Here is a 25604-nt window from a genome sequence, read left to right as displayed (position 1 = left end):
TTAGCAAAAGAGCCTAATTCAGCCAGAAATGTAACTTTTGACCCAGAACACAGTTTCGAATAACATACACATGTTACTGGTGTTCTGTCGGGGAAGGTAAAAAAAGCCACAGCATTCGCTGATATGAGCTTTCACTGAGGAGTTAGACCAAAGCTTATATCAGAATTGGCAAAAGAGCCTAATTCAGCCAGAAACGTAACTTTTGACTCAGAGCTCAGTTTCGAACAACATACAAAGTTTTGTAGTATCCTGAGTCGGGAAACCTAGAAAACCACTCCATTCGCTGATCTGAGCTTTCCCTGAGGAGTTAGACGAAAGCTTATATTAGAATTGGCAAAATAGCACAATTCAACAAGAAACGTAACTTTTGACCCAGAGCTCAGTTTCCAATAACATACAATTGTTAGTGGAGTCCTGAGTCGTGGAAGCTAAAAAACCACTCCATTCGCTTATCTGAGCTTTCACTGAGGAGTTAGACCAAAGCTTATATCAGAATTGGCAAAAGAGCCCAATTCAGCCAGAAATGTAACTTTTGACCCAGAGCTCAGTTTTGAATTACATACACATGTTAGTGGTGTCCTGAGTCGGGGAAGCTAAAAAAACCACTCCATTCGCTGATCTGAGCTTTCCCTAAGGAGTTAGACCAAAGCTTATATCAGATTTGGCAAAAGAGTGCAATTCAGCCAGAAACGTAACTTTTGACACAGAGCTCAGTTTCGAACAACATACATATGTTAGTGGAGTCCTGAGTCGGGGAAGCTAAAAAACCACTCCATTCGCTGATCTGAGCTTTCCCTGAGGAGTTAGACCAAAGTTATATTAGAATTGGCAAAATAGCACAATTCAACAAGAAACGTAACTTTTGACCCCGAGCTCAGTTTCGAATAACATAAATATGTAAATGGTGTCCTGAGTCGGGGAAGCTAAAAAACCACTCCATTCGCTGATCTGAGCTTCAACTGAGGAGTTAGACCAAAGCTTACATCAGAATTAGCAAAAGAGCCTAATTCAGCCAGAAACGTAACTTTTGACATAGAGCTCAGTTTCGAACAACATACAAAGTTTTGTAGTATCCTGAGTCGGGAAACCTAGAAAACCACTCCATTCGCTGATCTGAGCTTTCCCTGAGGAGTTAGACGAAAGCTTATATTAGAATTGGCAAAATAGCACAATTCAACAAGAAACGTAACTTTTGACCCAGAGCTCAGTTTCCAATAACATACAATTGTTAGTGGAGTCCTGAGTCGGGGAAGCTAAAAAACCACTCTATTCGCTTATCTGAGCTTTCACTGAGGAGTTAGACCAAAGCTTATATCAGAATTGGCAAAAGAGCCCAATTCAGCCAGAAATGTAACTTTTGACCCAGAGCTCAGTTTTGAAAAACATAAAGACATTAATGGTGTCCAGAGTCGAGGAAGCTAAAAGACCACTCCATTCGAGGATCTGCGCTTTCCCTGAGGAGTTAGACCAAAGCTTATATCAGATTTGGCAAAAGAGTGCAATTCAGCCAGAAACGTAACTTTTGACCCAGAGCTCAGTTTTGAATTACATACACATGTTAGTGGTGTCCTGAGTCGGGGAAGCTAAAAAACCACTCCATTCGCTGATCTGAGCTTTCCCTGAGGAGATAGACCAAAGCTTACATCAGAATTAGCAAAAGAGCCTAATTCAGCCAGAAACGTAACTTTTGACCCAGAGCTCAGTTTCGAACAACATACATATGTCAGTGGTGTCCTGAGTCGGGGAAGCTAAAAAAACCACTCCATTCGCTGATCTGAGCTTTCCCTAAGGAGTTAGACCAAAGCTTATATCAGATTTGGCAAAAGAGTGCAATTCATCCAGAAACGTAAGTTTTGACACAGAGCTCAGTTTCGAACAACATACATATGTTAGTGGAGTCCTGAGTCGGGGAAGCTAAAAAACCACTCCATTCGCTGATCTGAGCTTTCCCTGAGGAGTTAGACCAAAGCTTATATTAGAATTAACAAAATAGCACAATTCAGCCAGAAACGTAACTTTTGACCCAGAGCTCAGTTTCGAACAACATACATATGTTAGTGGTGTCCTGAGTCGGGGAAGCTAAAAAACCACTCCATTCGCTGATCTGAGCTTTCACTAAGCAGTTAGACCAAAGCTTATATCAGATTTGGCAAAAGAGTGCAATTCAGCCAGAAACGTAACTTTTGACCCAGAGCTCAGTTTTGAATTACATACACATTTTAGTGGTGTCCTGAGTCGGGGAAGCTAAAAAACCACTCCATTCGCTGATCTGAGCTTTCCCTGAGGAGATAGACCAAAGCTTACATCAGAATTAGCAAAAGAGCCTAATTCAGCCAGAAATGTAACTTTTGACCCAGAACACAGTTTCGAATAACATACACATGTTACTGGTGTTCTGTCGGGGAAGGTAAAAAAAGCCACAGCATTCGCTGATATGAGCTTTCACTGAGGAGTTAGACCAAAGCTTATATCAGAATTAGCAAAAGAGCCTAATTCAGCCAGAAACGTAACTTTTGACCCAGAGCTCAGTTTCGAACAACATACAAAGTTTTGTAGTATCCTGAGTCGGGAAACCTAGAAAACCACTCCATTCGCTGATCTGAGCTTTCCCTGAGGAGTTAGACGAAAGCTTATATTAGAATTGGCAAAATAGCACAATTCAACAAGAAACGTAACTTTTGACCCAGAGCTCAGTTTCCAACAACATACAATTGTTAGTGGAGTCCTGAGTCGGGGAAGCTAAAAAACCACTCCATTCGCTGATCTGAGCTTTCACTGAGGAGTTAGACCAAAGCTTACATCAGAATTAGCAAAAGAGCCTAATTCAGCCAGAAACGTAACTTTTGACCCAGAGCTCAGTTTCGAACAACATACATATGTTAGTGGTGTCCTGAGTCGGGGAAGCTAAAAAAACCACTCCATTCGCTGATCTGAGCTTTCCCTAAGGAGTTAGACCAAAGCTTATATCAGATTTGGCAAAAGAGTGCAATTCAGCCAGAAACGTAACTTTTGACCCACAACGCAGTTTCGAATAACATAAACACGTTAATGGTGTCCTGAGTCGGGGAAGCTAAAAAACCACTCCATTCGCTGATCTGAGCTTTCCCTGAGATAGACCAAAGCTTACATCAGAATTAGCAAAAGAGCCTAATTCAGCCAGAAACGTAACTTTTGACACAGATCTAAGTTTCGAATAACATACACATGTTAGTTGTGTCCTTTCGAGGAAGGTAAAAAAAAAACACCATTCGCTGATATGAGCTTTCCCTGAGGAGTTAGACCAAAGCTTATATCAGAATTGGCAAAAGAGCCCAATTGAGCCACAAACGTAACTTTTGACCCAGAGCTCAGTTTTGAATTACATACATATGTTAGTGGTGTCCTGAGTTGGGGAAGCTAAAAAACCACTCCATTCGCTGATCTGAGCTTTCCCTAAGGAGTTAGACCAAAGCTTATATCAGATTTGGCAAAAGAGTGCAATTCAGCCAGAAACGTAACTTTTGACACAGAGCTCAGTTTCGAACAACATACATATGTTAGTGGAGTCCTGAGTCGGGGAAGCTAAAAAACTACTCCATTCGCTGATCTGAGCTTTCCCTGAGGAGTTAGACCAAAGCTTATATTAGAATTGGCAAAATAGCACAATTCAGCCAGAAACGTAACTTTTGACCCAGTGCTCAATTTCGAACAACATACATATGTTAGTGGTGTCCTGAGTCGGGGAAGCTAAAAAACCACTCCATTCGCTGATCTGAGCTTTCCCTAAGGAGTTAGACCAAAGCTTATATCAGATTTGGCAAAAGAGTACAATTCAGCCAGAAACGTAACTTTTGACCCACAACGCAGTTTCGAATAACATAAACACGTTAATGGTGTTCTGAGTCGGGGAAGCTAAAAAACCACTCCATTCGCTGATCTGAGCTTTCCCTGAGGAGATAGACCAAAGCTTACATCAGAATTAGCAAAAGAGCCTAATTCAGCCAGAAATGTAACTTTTGACCCAGAACACAGTTTCGAATAACATACACATGTTACTGGTGTTCTGTCGGGGAAGGTAAAAAAAGCCACAGCATTCGCTGATATGAGCTTTCACTGAGGAGTTAGACCAAAGCTTATATCAGAATTGGCAAAAGAGCCTAATTCAGCCAGAAACGTAACTTTTGACTCAGAGCTCAGTTTCGAACAACATACAAAGTTTTGTAGTATCCTGAGTCGGGAAACCTAGAAAACCACTCCATTCGCTGATCTGAGCTTTCCCTGAGGAGTTAGACGAAAGCTTATATTAGAATTGGCAAAATAGCACAATTCAACAAGAAACGTAACTTTTGACCCAGAGCTCAGTTTCCAATAACATACAATTGTTAGTGGAGTCCTGAGTCGTGGAAGCTAAAAAACCACTCCATTCGCTTATCTGAGCTTTCACTGAGGAGTTAGACCAAAGCTTATATCAGAATTGGCAAAAGAGCCCAATTCAGCCAGAAATGTAACTTTTGACCCAGAGCTCAGTTTTGAATTACATACACATGTTAGTGGTGTCCTGAGTCGGGGAAGCTAAAAAAACCACTCCATTCGCTGATCTGAGCTTTCCCTGAGGAGATAGACCAAAGCTTACATCAGAATTAGCAAAAGAGCCTAATTCAGCCAGAAACGTAACTTTTGACCCAGAGCTCAGTTTCGAACAACATACATATGTTAGTGGTGTCCTGAGTCGGGGAAGCTAAAAAAACCACTCCATTCGCTGATCTGAGCTTTCCCTAAGGAGTTAGACCAAAGCTTATATCAGATTTGGCAAAAGAGTGCAATTCAGCCAGAAACGTAACTTTTGACACAGAGCTCAGTTTCGAACAACATACATATGTTAGTGGAGTCCTGAGTCGGGGAAGCTAAAAAACCACTCCATTCGCTGATCTGAGCTTTCCCTGAGGAGTTAGACCAAAGTTATATTAGAATTGGCAAAATAGCACAATTCAACAAGAAACGTAACTTTTGACCCCGAGCTCAGTTTCGAATAACATAAATATGTAAATGGTGTCCTGAGTCGGGGAAGCTAAAAAACCACTCCATTCGCTGATCTGAGCTTCAACTGAGGAGTTAGACCAAAGCTTACATCAGAATTAGCAAAAGAGCCTAATTCAGCCAGAAACGTAACTTTTGACATAGAGCTCAGTTTCGAACAACATACATATGTTAGTGGTGTCCTGAGTCGGGGAAGCTAAAAAACCACTCCATTCGCTGATCTGAGCTTTCCCTAAGGAGTTAGACCAAAGCTTATATCAGAATTGGCAAAAGAGTGCAATTCAGCCAGAAATGTAACTTTTGACCCACAGCGCAGTTTCGAATAACATAAACACGTTAATGGTGTCCTGAGTCGGGGAAGCTAAAAAACCACTCCATTCGCTGATCTGAGCTTTCACTGAGGAGTTAGACCAAAGCTTCTATCAGAATTGGCAAAAGAGCCCAATTGAGCCACAAACGTAACTTTTGAACCAGAGCTCAGTTTCGAACAACATACATATGTTAGTGGTGTCCTGAGTCGGGGAAGCTAAAAAAACCACTCCATTCGCTGATCTGAGCTTTCCCTGAGGAGATAGACCAAAGCTTACATCAGAATTAGCAAAAGAGCCTAATTCAGCCAGAAACGTAACTTTTGACCCAGAGCTCAGTTTCGAACAACATACATATGTTAGTGGTGTCCTGAGTCGGGGAAGCTAAAAAACCACTCCATTCGCTTATCTGAGCTTTCCCTAAGGAGTTAGACCAAAGCTTATATCAGAATTGGCAAAAGAGCCCAATTCAGCCAGAAATGTAACTTTTGACCCAGAGCTCCGTTTTGAAAAACATAAACACATTAATGGTGTCCTGAGTCGGGGAAGCTAGAAAACCACTCTATTCGCTGATCTGAGCTTTCCCTGAGGAGATAGACCAAAGCTTACATCAGAATTAGCAAAAGAGCCTAATTCAGCCAGAAACGTAACTTTTGACACAGAGCTAAGTTTCGAACAACATACAAAGTTTTGTAGTATCCTGAGTTCGGAAAGCTAGAAAACCACTCCATTCGCTGATCTGAGCGTTCCCTGAGGAGATAGACCAAAGCTTACATCAGAATTAGCAAAAGAGCCCAATTGAGTCAGAAACGTAACTTTTGACACAGATCTAAGTTTCGAACAACATACAAAGTTTTGTAGTATCCCGAGTCGGGAAAGCTAGAAAACCACTCCATTCGCTGATCTGAGCTTTCCCTGAGGAGTTAGACCAAAGTTATATTAGAATTGGCAAAATAGCACAATTCAACAAGAAACGTAACTTTTGACATAGAGCTCAGTTTCGAACAACATACATATGTTAGTGGTGTCCTGAGTCGGGGAAGCTAAAAAAGCACTCCATTCGCTGATCTGAGCTTTCCCTGAGGAGTTAAACCAAAGCTTATATCAGAATTGGCAAAAGAGCCCAATTGAGTCAGAAACGTTACTTTTGACCCAGAGCTCAGTTCTGAATTACATACACATGTTAGTGGTGTCCTGTCGGGGAAGGTAAAAAAACCACTCCATTCGCTGATCTGAGCTTTCACTGAGGAGTTAGACCAAAGCTTATTTCAAAATTGGCAAAAGAGCCCAATTCAGCCAGAAATGTAACTTTTGACCCAGAGCTCAGTTTTGAAAAACATACATATGTTAGTGGTGTCCTGAGTCGGGGAAGCTAAAAAACCACTCCATTCGCTGATATGAGCTTTCACTGAGGAGTTAGACCAAAGCTTATATCAGAATTAGCAAAAGAGCCTAATTCAGCCAGAAACGTAACTTTTGACACAGATCTAAGTTTCGAACAACATACAAAGTTTTGTAGTATCCTGAGTCGGGAAAGCTAGAAAACCACTCCATTCGCTGATCTGAGCTTTCCCTGAGGAGTTAGACCAAAGCTTATATTAGAATTGGCAAAATAGCACAATTCAGCAATAAACGTAACTTTTGACCCAGAGCTCAGTTTCCAATAACATACAATTGTTAGTGGAGTCCTGAGTCGGGGAAGCTAAAAAACCACTCCATTCGCTGATCTGAGCTTTCACTGAGGAGTTAGACCAAAGCTTATATCAGAATTGGCAAAAGAGCCCAATTCAGCCAGAAATGTAACTTTTGACCCAGAGCTCAGTTTTGAAAAACATAAATACATTAATGGTGTCCTGAGTCGGGGAAGCTAAAAGACCACTCCATTCGCTTATCTGAGCTTTCCCTGAGGAGTTAGACCAAAGCTTATATCAGAATTGGAAAAAGAGCCCAATTGAGCCACAAACGTAACTTTTGACCCAGAGCTCAGTTTTGAATTACATACACATGTTAGTGGTGTCCTGAGTCGGGGAAGCTAAAAAACCACTCCATACGCTGATCTGAGCTTTCCTTGAGGAGATAGACCAAAGCTTACATCAGAATTAGCAAAAGAGCCTAATTCAGCCAGAAACGTAACTTTTGACCCAGAGCTCAGTTTCGAACAACATACATATGTTAGTGGTGTCCTGAGTCGTGGAAGCTAAAAAACCACTCCATTCGCTGATCTGAGCTTTCCCTAAGGAGTTAGACCAAAGCTTATATCAGATTTGGCAAAAGAGTGCAATTCAGCCAGAAACGTAACTTTTGACACAGAGCTCAGTTTCGAACAACATACATATGTTAGTGGAGTCCTGAGTCGGGGAAGCTAAAAAACCACTCCATTCGCTGATCTGAGCTTTCCCTGAGGAGTTAGACCAAAGCTTATATTAGAATTGGCAAAATAGCACAATTCAGCCAGAAACGTAACTTTTGACCCAGAGCTCAGTTTCGAACAACATACATATGTTAGTGGTGTCCTGAGTCGGGGAAGCTAAAAAACCACTCCATTCGCTGATCTGAGCTTTCCCTAAGGAGTTAGACCAAAGCTTATATCAGATTTGGCAAAAGAGTGCAATTCAGCCAGAAACGTAACTTTTGACCCACAACGCAGTTTCGAATAACATAAACACGTTAATGGTGTCCTGAGTCGGGGAAGCTAAAAAACCACTCCATTCGCTGATCTGAGCTTTCACTGAGGAGTTAGACCAAAGCTAATATCAGAATTAGCAAAAGAGCCTAATTCAGCCAGAAACGTAACTTTTGACACAGATCTAAGTTTCGAACAACATACAAAGTTTTGTAGTATCCTGAGTCGGGAAAGCTAGAAAACCACTCCATTCGCTGATCTGAGCTTTCACTGAGGAGTTAGACCAAAGCTTATATCAGAACTGGCAAAAGAGCCCAATTCAGCCAGAAACGTAACTTTTGACCCCGAGCTCAGTTTCGAATAACATAAATATGTAAATGGTGTCCTGAGTCGGGGAAGCTAAAAAACCACTCCATTCACTGATCTGAGCTTTCACTTAGGAGTTAGACCAAAGCTTATATCAGAATTAGCAAAAGAGCCTAATTCAGCCAGAAACGTAACTTTTGACACAGAGCTAAGTTTCGAACAACATACAGTTTTGTAGTATCCTGAGTCGGGAAAGCTAGAAAACCACTCCATTCGCTGATCTGAGCTTCCCTGAGGAGATAGACCAAAGCTTACATCAGAATTAGCAAAAGAGCCTAATTCAGCCAGAAATGTAACTTTTGACCCAGAACACAGTTTCGAATAACATACACATGTTAGTGGTGTTCTGTCGGGGAAGGTAAAAAAAGCCACACCATTCGCTGATCTGAGCTTTCCCTGAGGAGTTAGACCAAAGCTTATATCAGAATTAGCAAAAGAGCCTAATTCAGCCAGAAACGTAACTTTTGACACAGATCTAAGTTTCGAACAACATACAAATTTTTGTAGTATCCTGAGTCGGGAAAGCTAGAAAACCACTCCATTCGCTGATCTGAGCTTTCCCTGAGGAGTTAGACCAAAGCTTATATTAGAATTGGCAAAATAGAACAATTCAACAAGAAACGTAACTTTTGACCCAGAGCTCAGTTTCGAACAACATACATATGTTAGTGGTGTCCTGAGTCGGGGAAGCTAAAAAACCACTCCATTCGCTGATCTGAGCTTTCCCTAAGGAGTTAGACCAAAGCTTATATCAGATTTGGCAAAAGAGTGCAATTCAGCCAGAAACGTAACTTTTGACCCACAGCGCAGTTTCGAATAACATAAACACGTTAATGGTGTCCTGAGTCAGGGAAACTAAAAAACCACTCCATTCGCTGATCTGAGCTTTCACTGAGGAGTTAGACCAAAGCTTATATCAGAATTGGCAAAAGAGCCCAATTCAGCCAGAAATGTAACTTTTGACCCAGAGCTCAGTTTTGAAAAACATACATATGTTAGTGGTGTCCTGAGTCGAGGAAGCTAAAAAACCACTCCATTCGCTGATCTGAGCTTTCCCTAAGGAGTTAGACCAAAGCTTATATCAGATTTGGCAAAAGAGTGCAATTCAGCCAGAAACGTAACTTTTGACACAGAGCTCAGTTTCGAACAACATACATATGTTAGTGGAGTCCTGAGTCGGGGAAGCTAAAAAACCACTCCATTCGCTGATCTGAGCTTTCCCTGAGGAGTTAGACCAAAGCTTATATTAGAATTGGCAAAAGAGCACAATTCACCTAGAAACGTAACTTTTGACCCAGAGCTCAGTTTCGAATAACATACACGTTAGTGGTGTCCTGAGTCGGGGAAGCGAAAAAACCACTCCATTCGCTGATCTGAGCTTTCCCTGAGGAGTTAGACCAAAGCTTATATCAGAACTAGCAAAAGAGCCTAATTCAGCCAGAAATGTAACTTTTGACACAGAGCTAAGTTTCGAACAACATACAAAGTTTTGTAGTATCCTGAGTCCGGAAAGCTAGAAAACCACTCCATTCGCTGATCTGAGCGTTCCCTGAGGAGTTAGACCAAAGCTTAGAATTGGCAGAATAGCACAATTCAGCCAGAAACGTAACTTTTGACGCAGAGCTCAGTTTCCAATAACATACAATTGTTAGTGGAGTCCTGAGTCGGGGAAGCTAAAAGACCACTCCATTCGCTGATCTGAGGTTTCCCTGAGGAGTTAGACCAAAGCATATATCAGAATTGGAAAAAGAGCCCAATTCAGCCAGAAACGTAACTTTTGACATAGAGCTCAGCTTCGAACAACATACATATGTTAGTGGTGTCCTGAGTCGGGGAAGCTAAAAAAGCACTCCATTAGCTGATCTGAGCTTTCCCTGAGGAGTTAAACCAAAGCTTATATCAGAATTGGCAAAAGAGCCCAATTGAGTCAGAAACGTAGCTTTTGACCCAGAGCTCAGTTCTGAATTACATACACATGTTAGTGGTGTCCTGTCGGGGAAGGTAAAAAACCACTCCATTCGCTGATCTGAGCTTTCACTGAGGAGTTAGACCAAAGCTTATTTCAAAATTAGCAAAAGAGCCTAATTCAGCCAGAAACGTAGCTTTTGACCCAGAGCTCAGTTTTGAAAAACATAAACACATTAATGGTGTCCTGAGTCGGGGAAGTTAAAGACCACTCCATTCGCTGATCTGAGTTTTCACTGAGGAGTTAGACCAAAGCTTATTTCAAAATTGGCAAAAGAGCCCAATTCAGCCAGAAACGTAACTTTTGACCCCGAGCTCAGTTTCGAATAACATAAATATGTAAATGGTGTCCTGAGTCGGGGAAGCTAAAAAACCACTCCATTCGCTGATCTGAGCTTTCCCTGAGGAGTTAGACCAAAGCTTATATTAGAATTGGCAAAAGAGCCCAATTGAGCCAGAAATGTAACTTTTGACCCAGAGCTCAGTTTCAAATAACATACACATGTTAGTGGTGTCCTGTCGGGGAAGGTAAAAAAAGCCACACCATTCGCTGATATGAGCTTTCCCTGAGGAGTTAGACCAAAGCTTATATCAGAATTGGTAAAAGAGCCCAATTCAGCCAGAAACGTAACTTTTCACCCCGAGCTCAGTTTCGAATAACATAAATATGTAAATGGTGTCCTGAGTCGGGGAAGCTAAAAAACCACTCCATTCGCTGATCTGAGCTTTCACTTAGGAGTTAGACCAAAGCTTATATCAGAATTAGCAAAAGAGCCTAATTCAGCCTGAAACGTAACTTTTGACACAGATCTAAGTTTCGAACAACATACAAAGTTTCGTAGTATCCTGAGTCGGGAAAGCTAGAAAACCACTCCATTCGCTGATCTGAGCTTTCCCTGAGGAGTTAGACCAAAGCTTATATTAGAATTGGCAAAAGAGCCAAATTCAGCCAGAAATGTAACTTTTGACCCAGAGCTCAGTTTCCAATAACATACAATTGTTAGTGGAGTCCTGAGTCGGGGAAGCTAAAAAACCACTCCATTCGCTGTTCTGAGCTTTCACTGAGGAGTTAGACCAAAGCTTATATCAGAATTGGCAAAAGAGCCCAATTCAGCCAGAAATGTAACTTTTGACCCAGAGCTCAGTTTTGAAAAACATAAACACATTAATGGTGTCCTGAGTCGGGGAAGCTAAAAGACCACTCCATTCGCTGATCTGAGCTTTCCCTGAGGAGTTAGACCAAAGCTTATTTCAGAATTGGCAAAAGAGCCCAATTCAGCCAGAAATGTAACTTTTGACCCAGAGCTCAGTTTCGAATAACATACACATGTTAGTCGTGTCCTTTCGAGGAAGGTTAAAAAAAACACACCATTCGCTGATATGAGCTTTCCCTGAGGAGTTAGACCAAAGCTTATATCAGATTTGGCAAAATAGCACAATTCAGCCAGAAACGTAACTTTTGACCCAGAGCTCAGTTTCCAATAACATACAATTGTTAGTGGAGTCCTGAGTCGGGGAAGCTAAAAAAGCACTCCATTCGCTGATCTGAGGTTTCCCTGAGGAGTTAGACCAAAGTATATATCAGAATTGGAAAAAGAGCCCAATTCAGCCAGAAACGTAACTTTTGACATAGAGCTCAGTTTCGAACAACATACATATGTTAGTGGTGTCCTGAGTCGGGGAAGCTAAAAAAGCACTCCATTCTCTGATCTGAGCTTTCCCTGAGGAGTTAAACCAAAGCTTATATCAGAATTGGCAAAAGAGCCCAATTGAGTCAGAAACGTAACTTTTGACCCAGAGCTCAGTTTTGAATTACATACATATGTTTGTGGTGTCCTGAGTCGTGGAAGCTAAAAAAGCACTCCATTCGCTGATCTGAGCTTTCCCTGAGGAGTTAGACCAAAGCTTATATCAGAATTGGCAAAAGAGCCCAATTCAGCCAGAAATGTAACTTTTGACCCAGAGCTCCGTTTTGAAAAACATAAACACATTAATGGTGTCCTGAGTCGGGGAAGCTAGAAAACCACTCTATTCGCTGATCTGAGCTTTCCCTGAGGAGATAGACCAAAGCTTACATCAGAATTAGCAAAAGAGCCTAATTCAGCCAGAAACGTAACTTTTGACCCAGAGCTAAGTTTCGAACAACATACATAGTTTTGTAATATCCTGTCGGGAAAGCTAAAAAACCACTCCATTCGCTGATCTGAGCTTTCCCTGAGGAGATAGACCAAAGCTTATAATAGAATTGGCAAAAGAGCACAATTCACCCAGAAACGTAACTTTTGACACAGAGCTAAGTTTCGAACAACATACAAAGTTTTGTAGTATCCTGAGTTCGGAAAGCTAGAAAACCACTCCATTCGCTGATCTGAGCTTTCACTGAGGAGTTAGACCAAAGCTTATATCAGAATTGGCAAAAGAGCCCAATTCAGCCAGAAATGTAACTTTTGACCCAGAGCTCAGTTTTGAAAAACATACATATGTTAGTGGTGTCCTGAGTCGGGGAAGCTAAAAAACCACTCCATTCGCTGATCTGAGCTTTCCCTAAGGAGTTAGACCAAAGCTTATATCAGATTTGGCAAAAGAGTGCAATTCAGCCAGAAACGTAACTTTTGACACAGAGCTCAGTTTCGAACAACATACATATGTTAGTGGAGTCCTGAGTCGGGGAAGCTAAAAAACCACTCCATTCGCTGATCTGAGCTTTCCCTGAGGAGTTAGACCAAAGCTTATATTAGAATTGGCAAAAGAGCACAATTCACCTAGAAACGTAACTTTTGACCCAGAGCTCAGTTTCGAATAACATACACGTTAGTGGTGTCCTGAGTCGGGGAAGCGAAAAAACCACTCCATTCGCTGATCTGAGCTTTCCCTGAGGAGTTAGACCAAAGCTTATATCAGAACTAGCAAAAGAGCCTAATTCAGCCAGAAACGTAACTTTTGACACAGAGCTAAGTTTCGAACAACATACAAAGTTTTGTAGTATCCTGAGTCCGGAAAGCTAGAAAACCACTCCATTCGCTGATCTGAGCGTTCCCTGAGGAGTTAGACCAAAGCTTAGAATTGGCAAAATAGCACAATTCAGCCAGAAACGTAACTTTTGACGCAGAGCTCAGTTTCCAATAACATACAATTGTTAGTGGAGTCCTGAGTCGGGGAAGCTAAAAGACCACTACATTCGCTGATCTGAGGTTTCCCTGAGGAGTTAGACCAAAGCATATATCAGAATTGGAAAAAGAGCCCAATTCAGCCAGAAACGTAACTTTTGACATAGAGCTCAGCTTCGAACAACATACATATGTTAGTGGTGTCCTGAGTCGGGGAAGCTAAAAAAGCACTCCATTAGCTGATCTGAGCTTTCCCTGAGGAGTTAAACCAAAGCTTATATCAGAATTGGCAAAAGAGCCCAATTGAGTCAGAAACGTAGCTTTTCACCCAGAGCTCAGTTCTGAATTAGATACACATGTTAGTGGTGTCCTGTCGGGGAAGGTAAAAAACCACTCCATTCGCTGATCTGAGCTTTCACTGAGGAGTTAGACCAAAGCTTATTTCAAAATTGGCAAAAGAGCCCAATTCAGCCAGAAATGTAACTTTTGACCCAGAGCTCAGTTTTGAAAAACATACATATGTTAGTGGTGTCCTGAGTCGGGGAAGCTAAAAAACCACTCCATTCGCTGATCTGAGCTTTCACTTAGGAGTTAGACCAAAGCTTATATCAGAATTAGCAAAAGAGCCTAATTCAGCCAGAAACGTAGCTTTTGACCCAGAGCTCAGTTTTGAAAAACATAAAGACATTAATGGTGTCCTGAGTCGGGGAAGCTAAAAGACCACTCCATTCGCTGATCTGAGCTTTCCCTGAGGAGTTAGACCAAAGCTTATTTCAGAATTGGCAAAAGAGCCCAATTCAGCCAGAAATGTAACTTTTGACCCAGAGCAGTTTCAAATAGCATACACATGTTAGTGGTGTCCTGAGTCCGGAAAGCTAGAAAACCACTCCATTCGCTGATCTGAGTTTTCACTGAGGAGTTAAACCAAAGCTTATTTCAAAATTGGCAAAAGAGCCCAATTCAGCCAGAAATGTAACTTTTGACCCAGAGCTCAGTTTTGAAAAACATACATATGTTAGTGGTGTCCTGAGTCGGGGAAGCTAAAAAACCACTCCATTCGCTGATCTGAGCTTTCACTTAGGAGTTAGACCAAAGCTTATATCAGAATTAGCAAAAGAGCCTAATTCAGCCAGAAACGTAGCTTTTGACCCAGAGCTCAGTTTTGAAAAACATAAAGACATTAATGGTGTCCTGAGTCGGGGAAGCTAAAAGACCACTCCATTCGCTGATCTGAGCTTTCCCTGAGGAGTTAGACCAAAGCTTATTTCAGAATTGGCAAAAGAGCCCAATTCAGCCAGAAATGTAACTTTTGACCCAGAGCAGTTTCAAATAGCATACACATGTTAGTGGTGTCCTGAGTCCGGAAAGCTAGAAAACCACTCCATTCGCTGATCTGAGTTTTCACTGAGGAGTTAAACCAAAGCTTATTTCAAAATTGGCAAAAGAGCCCAATTGAGTCAGAAACGTAGCTTTTGACCCAGAGCTCAGTTTTGAAAAACATAAACACATTAATGGTGTCCTGAGTCGGGGAAGTTAAAGACCACTCCATTCGCTGATCTGAGTTTTCACTGAGGAGTTAGACCAAAGCTTATTTCAAAATTGGCAAAAGAGCCCAATTCAGCCAGAAACGTAACTTTTGACCCCGAGCTCAGTTTCGAATAACATAAATATGTAAATGGTGTCCTGAGTCGGGGAAGCTAAAAAACCACTCCATTCGCTGATCTGAGCTTTCCCTGAGGAGTTAGACCAAAGCTTATATTAGAATTGGCAAAAGAGCCCAATTGAGCCAGAAATGTAACTTTTGACCCAGAGCTCAGTTTCAAATAACATACACATGTTAGTGGTGTCCTGTCGGGGAAGGTAAAAAAAGCCACACCATTCGCTGATATGAGCTTTCCCTGAGGAGTTAGACCAAAGCTTATATCAGAATTAGCAAAAGAGCCTAATTCAGCCTGAAACGTAACTTTTGACACAGATCTAAGTTTCGAACAACATACAAAGTTTTGTAGTATCCTGAGTCGGGAAAGCTAGAAAACCACTCCATTCGCTGATCTGAGCTTTCACTTAGGAGTTAGACCAAAGCTTATATCAGAATTAGCAAAAGAGCCTAATTCAGCCAGAAACGTAACTTTTGACACAGAGCTAAGTTTCGAACAACATACAGTTTTGTAGTATCCTGAGTCGGGAAAGCTAGAAAACCACTCCATTCGCTGATCTGAGCTTCCCTGAGGAGATAGACCAAAGCTTACATCAGAATTAGCAAAAGAGCCTAATTCAGCCAGAAATGTAACTTTTGACCCAGAACACAGTTTCGAATAACATACACATGTTAGTGGTGTTCTGTCGGGGAAGGTAAAAAAAGCCACACCATTCGCTGATCTGAGCTTTCCCTGAGGAGTTAGACCAAAGCTTATATCAGAATTAGCAAAAGAGTCTAATTCAGCCTGAAACGTAACTTTTGACACAGATCTAAGTTTCGAACAACATACAAAGTTTTGTAGTATCCTGAGTCGGGAAAGCTAGAAAACCACTCCATTCGCTGATCTGAGCTTTCCCTGAGGAGTTAGACCAAAGCTTATATTAGAATTGGCAAAAGAGCCAAATTCAGCCAGAAATGTAACTTTTGACCCAGAGCTCAGTTTTGAAAAACATAAACACATTAATGGTGTCCTGAGTCGGGGAAGCTAAAAGACCACTCCATTCGCTGATCTGAGCTTTCCCTGAGGAGTTAGACCAAAGCTTATTTCAGAATTGGCAAAAGAGCCCAATTCAGCCAGAAATGTAACTTTTGACCCAGAGCTCAGTTTCGAATAACATACACATGTTAGTTGTGTCCTTTCGAGGGAGGTAAAAAAAACCACACCATTCGCTGATATGAGCTTTCCCTGAGGAGTTAGACCAAAGCTTATATCAGATTTGGCAAAATAGCACAATTCCGCCAGAAACGTAACTTTTGACCCAGAGCTCAGTTTCCAATAACATACAATTGTTAGTGGAGTCCTGAGTCGGGGAAGCTAAAAAAGCACTCCATTCGCTGATCTGAGGTTTCCCTGAGGAGTTAGACCAAAGCATATATCAGAATTGGAAAAAGAGCCCAATTCAGTCAGAAACGTAACTTTTGACATAGAGCTCAGTTTCGAACAACATACATATGTTAGTGGTGTCCTGAGTCGGGGAAGCTAAAAAAGCACTCCATTCGCTGATCTGAGCTTTCCCTGAGGAGTTAAACCAAAGCTTATATCAGAATTGGCAAAAGAGCCCAATTGAGTCAGAAACGTAACTTTTGACCCAGAGCTCAGTTTTGAATTACATACATATGTTTGTGGTATCCTGAGTCGGGGAAGCTAAAAAAGGACTCCATTCGCTGATCTGAGCTTTCCCTGAGGAGTTAGACCAAAGCTTATATCAGAATTGGCAAAAGAGCCCAATTCAGCCAGAAATGTAACTTTTGACCCAGAGCTCCGTTTTGAAAAACATAAACACATTAATGGTGTCCTGAGTCGGGGAAGCTATAAAACCACTCTATTCGCTGATCTGAGCTTTCCCTGAGGAGATAGACCAAAGCTTACATCAGAATTAGCAAAAGAGCCTAATTCAGCCAGAAACGTAACTTTTGACCCAGAGCTAAGTTTCGAACAACATACATAGTTTTGTAGTATCCTGAGTTCGGAAAGCTAGAAAACCACTCCATTCGCTGATCTGAGCGTTCCCTGAGGAGATAGACCAAAGCTTATAATAGAATTGGCAAAAGAGCACAATTCACCCAGAAACGTAACTTTTGACACAGAGCTAAGTTTCGAACAACATACAAAGTTTTGTAGTATCCTGAGTTCGGAAAGCTAGAAAACCACTCCATTCGCTGATCTGAGCGTTCCCTGAGGAGATAGACCAAAGCTTACATCAGAATTAGCAAAAGAGCCCAATTGAGTCAGAAACGTAACTTTTGACACAGATCTAAGTTTCGAACAACATACAAAGTTTTGTAGTATACTGAGTCGGGAAAGCTAGAAAACCACTCCATTCGCTGATCTGAGCTTTCCCTGAGGAGTTAGACCAAAGTTATATTAGAATTGGCAAAATAGCACAATTCAACAAGAAACGTAACTTTTGACCCCGAGCTCAGTTTCGAATAACATAAATATGTAAATGGTGTCCTGAGTCGGGGAAGCTAAAAAACCACTCCATTCGCTGATCTGAGCTTCAACTGAGGAGTTAGACCAAAGCTTACATCAGAATTAGCAAAAGAGCCTAATTCAGCCAGAAACGTAACTTTTGACATAGAGCTCATTTTCGAACAACATACATATGTTAGTGGTGTCCTGAGTCGGGGAAGCTAAAAAAGCACTCCATTCGCTGATCTGAGCTTTCCCTGAGGAGTTAAACCAAAGCTTATATCAGAATTGGCAAAAGAGCCCAATTGAGTCAGAAACGTTACTTTTGACCCAGAGCTCAGTTCTAAATTACATACACATGTTAGTGGTGTCCTGTCGGGGAAGGTAAAAAAACCACTCCATTCGCTGATCTGAGCTTTCACTGAGGAGTTAGACCAAAGCTTATTTCAAAATTGGCAAAAGAGCCCAATTCAGCCAGAAATGTAACTTTTGACCCAGAGCTCAGTTTTGAAAAACATACATATGTTAGTGGTGTCCTGAGTCGGGGAAGCTAAAAAACCACTCCATTCTCTGATCTGAGCTTTCCCTGAGGAGTTAGACCAAAGCTTATTTCAGAATTGGCAAAACAGCCCAATTCAGCCAGAAATGTAACTTTTGACCCAGAGCAGTTTCGAATAGCATACACATGTTAGTGGTGTCCTGTCGGGGAAGGTAAAAAAAGCCACACAATTCGCTGATATGAGCTTTCCCTGAGGAGTTAGACCAAAGCTTATATCAGAATTGGCAAAGGAGCCCAATTCAGCCAGAAACGTAACTTTTGACCCCGAGCTCAGTTTCGAATAACATAAATATGTAAATGGTGTCCTGAGTTGGGGAAGCTAAAAAACCACTCCATTCGCTGATCTGAGCTTTCACTTAGGAGTTAGACCAAAGCTTACATCAGAATTAGCAAAAGAGCCTAATTCAGCCAGAAACGTAACTTTTGACCCAGATCTAAGTTTCGAACAACATACAAAGTTTTGTAGTATCCTGAGTCGGGAAAGCTAGAAAACCACTCCATTCGCTGATCTGAGCTTTCCCTGAGGAGTTAGACCAAAGCTTATATTAGAATTGGCAAAATAGCACAATTCAGCAAGAAACGTAACTTTTGACCCAGAGCTCAGTTTCCAATAACATACAATTGTTAGTGGAGTCCTGAGTCGGGGAAGCTAAAAAACCACTCCATTCGCTGATCTGAGCTTTCACTGAGGAGTTAGACCAAAGCTTATATCAGAATTGGCAAAAGAGCCCAATTCAGCCAGAAATGTAACTTTTGACCCAGAGCTCAGTTTTGAAAAACATAAACACATTAATGGTGTCCTGAGTCGGGGAAGCTAAAAGACCACTCCATTCGCTGATCTGAGCTTTCCCTGAGGAGATAGACCAAAGCTTACATCAGAATTAGCAAAAGAGCCTAATTCAGCCAGAAACGTAACTTTTGACCCATAGCTCAGTTTCGAACAACATACATATGTTAGTGGAGTCCTGAGTCGGGGAAGCTAAAAAACCACTCCATTCGCTGATCTGAGCTTTCCCTGAGGAGTTAGACCAAAGCTTATATCAGAATTGGTAAAAGAGCCCAATTCAGCCAGAAACGTAACTTTTGACCCAGAGCTCAGTTTCGAACAACATACATATGTTAGTGGTGTCCTGAGTCGGGGAAGCTAAAAAACCACTCCATTCGCTGATCTGAGCTTTCCCTAAGGAGTTAGACCAAAGCTTATATCAGATTTGGCAAAAGAGTGCAATTCAGCCAGAAACGTAACTTTTGACCCACAACGCAGTTTCGAATAACATAAACACGTTAATGGTGTCCTGAGTCGGGGAAGCTAAAAAACCACTCCATTCGCTGATCTGAGCTTTCACTGAGGAGTTAGACCAAAACTAATATCAGAATTAGCAAAAGAGCCTAATTCAGCCAGAAACGTAACTTTTGACACAGATCTAAGTTTCGAACAACATACAAAGTTTTGTAGTATCCTGAGTCGGGAAAGCTAGAAAACCACTCCATTCGCTGATCTGAGCTTTCCCTGAGGAGTTAGACCAAAGCTTATATTAGAATTGGCAAAAGAGCCAAATTCAGCCAGAAATGTAACTTTTGACCCAGAGCTCAGTTTCCAATAACATACAATTGTTAGTGGAGTCCTGAGTCGGGGAAGCTAAAAAACCACTCCATTCGCTGATCTGAGCTTTCACTGAGGAGTTAGACCAAAGCTTATATCAGAATTGGCAAAAGAGCCCAATTCAGCCAGAAATGTAACTTTTGACCCAGAGCTCAGTTTTGAAAAACATAAACACATTAATGGTGTCCTGAATCGGGGAAGCTAAAAGACCACTCCATTCGCTGATCTGAGCTTTCCCTGAGGAGTTAGACCAAAGCTTATTTCAGAATTGGCAAAAGAGCCCAATTCAGCCAGAAATGTAACTTTTGACCCAGAGCTCAGTTTCGAATAACATACACATGTTAGTCGTGTCCTTTCGAGGAAGGTAAAAAAAAACACACCATTCGCTGATATGAGCTTTCCCTGAGGAGTTAGACCAAAGCTTATATCAGATTTGGCAAAATAGCACAATTCAGCCAGAAACGTAACTTTTGACCCAGAGCTCAGTTTCCAATAACATACAATTGTTAGTGGAGTCCTGAGTCGGGGAAGCTAAAAAGCACTCCATTCGCTGATCTGAGGTTTCCCTGAGGAGTTAGACCAAAGCATATATCAGAATTGGAAAAAGAGCCCAATTCAGCCAGAAACGTAACTTTTGACATAGAGCTCAGTTTCGAACAACATACATATGTTAGTGGTGTCCTGAGTCGGGGAAGCTAAAAAAAGCACTCCATTCGCTGATCTGAGCTTTCCCTGAGGAGTTAAACCAAAGCTTATATCAGAATTGGCAAAAGAGCCCAATTGAGTCAGAAACGTAACTTTTGACCCAGAGCTCAGTTTTGAATTACATACATATGTTTGTGGTGTCCTGAGTCGGGGAAGCTAAAAAAGCACTCCATTCGCTGATCTGAGCTTTCCCTGAGGAGTTAGACCAAAGCTTATATCAGAATTGGCAAAAGAGACCAATTCAGCCAGAAATGTAACTTTTGACCCAGAGCTCCGTTTTGAAAAACATAAACACATTAATGGTGTCCTGAGTCGGGGAAGCTAGAAAACCACTCTATTCGCTGATCTGAGCTTTCCCTGAGGAGATAGACCAAAGCTTACATCAGAATTAGCAAAAGAGCCTAATTCAGCCAGAAACGTAACTTTTGACACAGAGCTAAGTTTCGAACAACATACAAAGTTTTGTAGTATCCTGAGTTCGGAAAGCTAGAAAACCACTCCATTCGCTGATCTGAGCGTTCCCTGAGGAGATAGACCAAAGCTTACATCAGAATTAGCAAAAGAGCCCAATTGAGTCAGAAACGTAACTTTTGACACAGATCTAAGTTTCGAACAACATACAAAGTTTTGTAGTATCCTGAGTCGGGAAAGCTAGAAAACCACTCCATTCGCTGATCTGAGCTTTCCCTAAGGAGTTAGACCAAAGCTTATATCAGATTTGGCAAAAGAGTGCAATTCAACAAGAAACGTAACTTTTGACCCCGAGCTCAGTTTCGAATAACATAAATATGTAAATGGTGTCCTGAGTCGGGGAAGCTAAAAAACCACTCCATTCGCTGATCTGAGCTTCAACTGAGGAGTTAGACCAAAGCTTACATCAGAATTAGCAAAAGAGCCCAATTGAGTCAGAAACGTAACTTTTGACACAGATCTAAGTTTCGAACAACATACAAAGTTTTGTAGTATCCTGAGTCGGGGAAGCTAAAAAAGCACTCCATTCGCTGATCTGAGCTTTCCCTGAGGAGTTAAACCAAAGCTTATATCAGAATTGGCAAAAGAGCCCAATTGAGTCAGAAACGTAACTTTTGACCAAGAGCTCAGTTCTGAATTACATACACATGTTAGTGGTGTCCTGTCGGGTAAGGTAAAAAAAGCCACACAATTCGCTGATATGAGCTTTCCCTGAGGAGTTAGACCAAAGCTTATATCAGAATTGGCAAAGGAGCCCAATTCAGCCAGAAACGTAACTTTTGACCCCGAGCTCAGTTTCGAATAACATAAATATGTAAATGGTGTCCTGAGTTGGGGAAGCTAAAAAACCACTCCATTCGCTGATCTGAGCTTTCACTTAGGAGTTAGACCAAAGCTTATATCAGAATTAGCAAAAGAGCCTAATTCAGCCAGAAACGTAACTTTTGACACAGATCTAAGTTTCGAACAACATACAAAGTTTTGTAGTATCCTGAGTCGGGAAAGGTAGAAAACCACTCCATTCGCTGATCTGAGCTTTCCCTGAGGAGTTAGACCAAAGCTTATATTAGAATTGGCAAAATAGCACAATTCAGGAAGAAACGTAACTTTTGACCCAGAGCTCAGTTTCCAATAACATACAATTGTTAGTGGAGTCCTAAGTCGGGGAAGCTAAAAAACCACTCCATTCGCTGATCTGAGCTTTCACTGAGGAGTTAGACCAAAGCTTATATCAGAATTGGCAAAAGAGCCCAATTCAGCCAGAAATGTAACTTTTGACCCAGAGCTCAGTTTTGAAAAACATAAACACATTAATGGTGTCCTGAGTCGGGGAAGCTAAAAGACCACTCCATTCGCTGATCTGAGCTTTCCCTGAGGAGTTAGACCAAAGCTTCTATCAGAATTGGCAAAAGAGCCCAATTGAGCCACAAACGTAACTTTTGACCCAGAGCTCAGTTTTGAATTACATACACATGTTAGTGGTGTCCTCAGTCGGGGAAGCTAAAAAACCACTCCATTCGCTGATCTGAGCTTTCCCTGAGGAGATAGACCAAAGCTTACATCAGAATTAGCAAAAGAGCCTAATTCAGCCAGAAACGTAACTTTTGACCCAGAGCTCAGTTTCGAACAACATACATATGTTAGTGGTGTCCTGAGTTGGGGAAGCTAAAAAACCACTCCATTCGCTGATCTGAGCTTTCCCTAAGGAGTTAGACCAAAGCTTATATCAGATTTGGCAAAAGAGTGCAATTCAGCCAGAAACGTAACTTTTGACACAGAGCTCAGTTTCGAACAACATACATATGTTAGTGGAGTCCTGAGTCGGGGAAGCTAAAAAACCACTCCATTCGCTGATCTGAGCTTTCCCTGAGGAGTTAGACCAAAGCTTATATTAGAATTGTCAAAATAGCACAATTCAGCCAGAAACGTAACATTTGACCCAGAGCTCAGTTTCGAACAACATACATATGTTAGTGGTGTCCTGAGTCGGGGAAGCTAAAAAACCACTCCATTCGCTGATCTGAGCTTTCCCTAAGGAGTTAGACCAAACCTTATATCAGATTTGGCAAAAGAGTGCAATTCAGCCAGAAACGTAACTTTTGACCCACAACGCAGTTTCGAATAACATAAACACGTTAATGGTGTCCTGAGTCGGGGAAGCTAAAAAACCACTCCATTCGCTGATCTGAGCTTTCACTGAGGAGTTAGACCAAAGCTAATATCAGAATTAGCAAAAGAGCCTAATTCAGCCAGAAACGTAACTTTTGACACAGATCAAAGTTTCGAACAACATACAAAGTTTTGTAGTATCCTGAGTCCGGAAAGCTAGAAAACCACTCCATTCGCTGATCTGAGCGTTCCCTGAGGAGTTAGACCAAAGCTTAGAATTGGCAGAATAGCACAATTCAGCCAGAAACGTAACTTTTGACGCAGAGCTCAGTTTCCAATAACATACAATTGTTAGTGGAGTCCTGAGTCGGGGAAGCTAAAAGACCACTCCATTCGCTGATCTGAGGTTTCCCTGAGGAGTTAGACCAAAGCATATATCAGAATTGGAAAAAGAGCCCAATTCAGCCAGAAACGTAACTTTTGACATAGAGCTCAGCTTCGAACAACATACATATGTTAGTGGTGTCCTGAGTCGGGGAAGCTAAAAAAGCACTCCATTAGCTGATCTGAGCTTTCCCTGAGGAGTTAAACCAAAGCTTATATCAGAATTGGCAAAAGAGCCCAATTGAGTCAGAAACGTAGCTTTTGACCCAGAGCTCAGTTCTGAATTACATACACATGTTAGTGGTGTCCTGTCGGGGAAGGTAAAAAACCACTCCATTCGCTGATCTGAGCTTTCACTGAGGAGTTAGACCAAAGCTTATTTCAAAATTAGCAAAAGAGCCTAATTCAGCCAGAAACGTAGCTTTTGACCCAGAGCTCAGTTTTGAAAAACATAAAGACATTAATGGTGTCCTGAGTCGGGGAAGCTAAAAGACCACTCCATTCGCTGATCTGAGCTTTCCCTGAGGAGTTAGACCAAAGCTTATATTAGAATTGGCAAAAGAGCCCAATTGAGCCAGAAATGTAACTTTTGACCCAGAGCTCAGTTTCAAATAACATACACATGTTAGTGGTGTCCTGTCGGGGAAGGTAAAAAAAGCCACACCATTCGCTGATATGAGCTTTCCCTGAGGAGTTAGACCAAAGCTTATATCAGAATTGGTAAAAGAGCCCAATTCAGCCAGAAACGTCACTTTTGACCCCGAGCTCAGTTTCGAATAACATAAATATGTAAATGGTGTCCTGAGTCGGGGAAGCTAAAAAACCACTCCATTCGCTGATCTGAGCTTTCACTTAGGAGTTAGACCAAAGCTTATATCAGAATTAGCAAAAGAGCCTAATTCAGCCAGAAACGTAACTTTTGACACAGAGCTAAGTTTCGAACAACATACAGTTTTGTAGTATACTGAGTCGGGAAAGCTAGAAAACCACTCCATTCGCTGATCTGAGCTTCCCTGAGGAGATAGACCAAAGCTTACATCAGAATTAGCAAAAGAGCCTAATTCAACCAGAAATGTAACTTTTGACCCAGAACACAGTTTCGAATAACATACACATGTTAGTGGTGTTCTGTCGGGGAATGTAAAAAAAGCCACACCATTCGCTGATCTGAGCTTTCCCTGAGGAGTTAGACCAAAGCTTATATTAGAATTGGCAAAAGAGCCCAATTGAGCCAGAAATGTAACTTTTGACCCAGAGCTCAGTTTCAAATAACATACACATGTTAGTGGTGTCCTGTCGGGGAAGGTAAAAAAAGCCACACCATTCGCTGATATGAGCTTTCCCTGAGGAGTTAGACCAAAGCTTATATCAGAATTGGTAAAAGAGCCTAATTCAGCCAGAAACGTAGCTTTTGACCCAGAGCTCAGTTTTGAAAAACATAAAGACATTAATGGTGTCCTGAGTCGGGGAAGCTAAAAGACCACTCCATTCGCTGATCTGAGCTTTCCCTGAGGAGTTAGACCAAAGCTTATATTAGAATTGGCAAAAGAGCCCAATTGAGCCAGAAATGTAACTTTTGACCCAGAGCTCAGTTTCAAATAACATACACATGTTAGTGGTGTCCTGTCGGGGAAGGTAAAAAAAGCCACACCATTCGCTGATATGAGCTTTCCCTGAGGAGTTAGACCAAAGCTTATATCAGAATTGGTAAAAGAGCCCAATTCAGCCAGAAACGTCACTTTTGACCCCGAGCTCAGTTTCGAATAACATAAATATGTAAATGGTGTCCTGAGTCGGGGAAGCTAAAAAACCACTCCATTCGCTGATCTGAGCTTTCACTTAGGAGTTAGACCAAAGCTTATATCAGAATTAGCAAAAGAGCCTAATTCAGCCAGAAACGTAACTTTTGACACAGAGCTAAGTTTCGAACAACATACAGTTTTGTAGTATACTGAGTCGGGAAAGCTAGAAAACCACTCCATTCGCTGATCTGAGCTTCCCTGAGGAGATAGACCAAAGCTTACATCAGAATTAGCAAAAGAGCCTAATTCAACCAGAAATGTAACTTTTGACCCAGAACACAGTTTCGAATAACATACACATGTTAGTGGTGTTCTGTCGGGGAATGTAAAAAAAGCCACACCATTCGCTGATCTGAGCTTTCCCTGAGGAGTTAGACCAAAGCTTATATTAGAATTGGCAAAAGAGCCCAATTGAGCCAGAAATGTAACTTTTGACCCAGAGCTCAGTTTCAAATAACATACACATGTTAGTGG

Source organism: Natrix helvetica (assembly GCF_964273705.1).
Source record: "Natrix helvetica genome assembly, chromosome: 8".
In the NCBI taxonomy this organism is placed as follows: Eukaryota; Metazoa; Chordata; class Lepidosauria; order Squamata; family Natricidae; genus Natrix; species Natrix helvetica.
The sequence above is the reverse complement of the archived record's forward strand: the minus strand, read 5'-3'. Positions refer to the sequence as shown.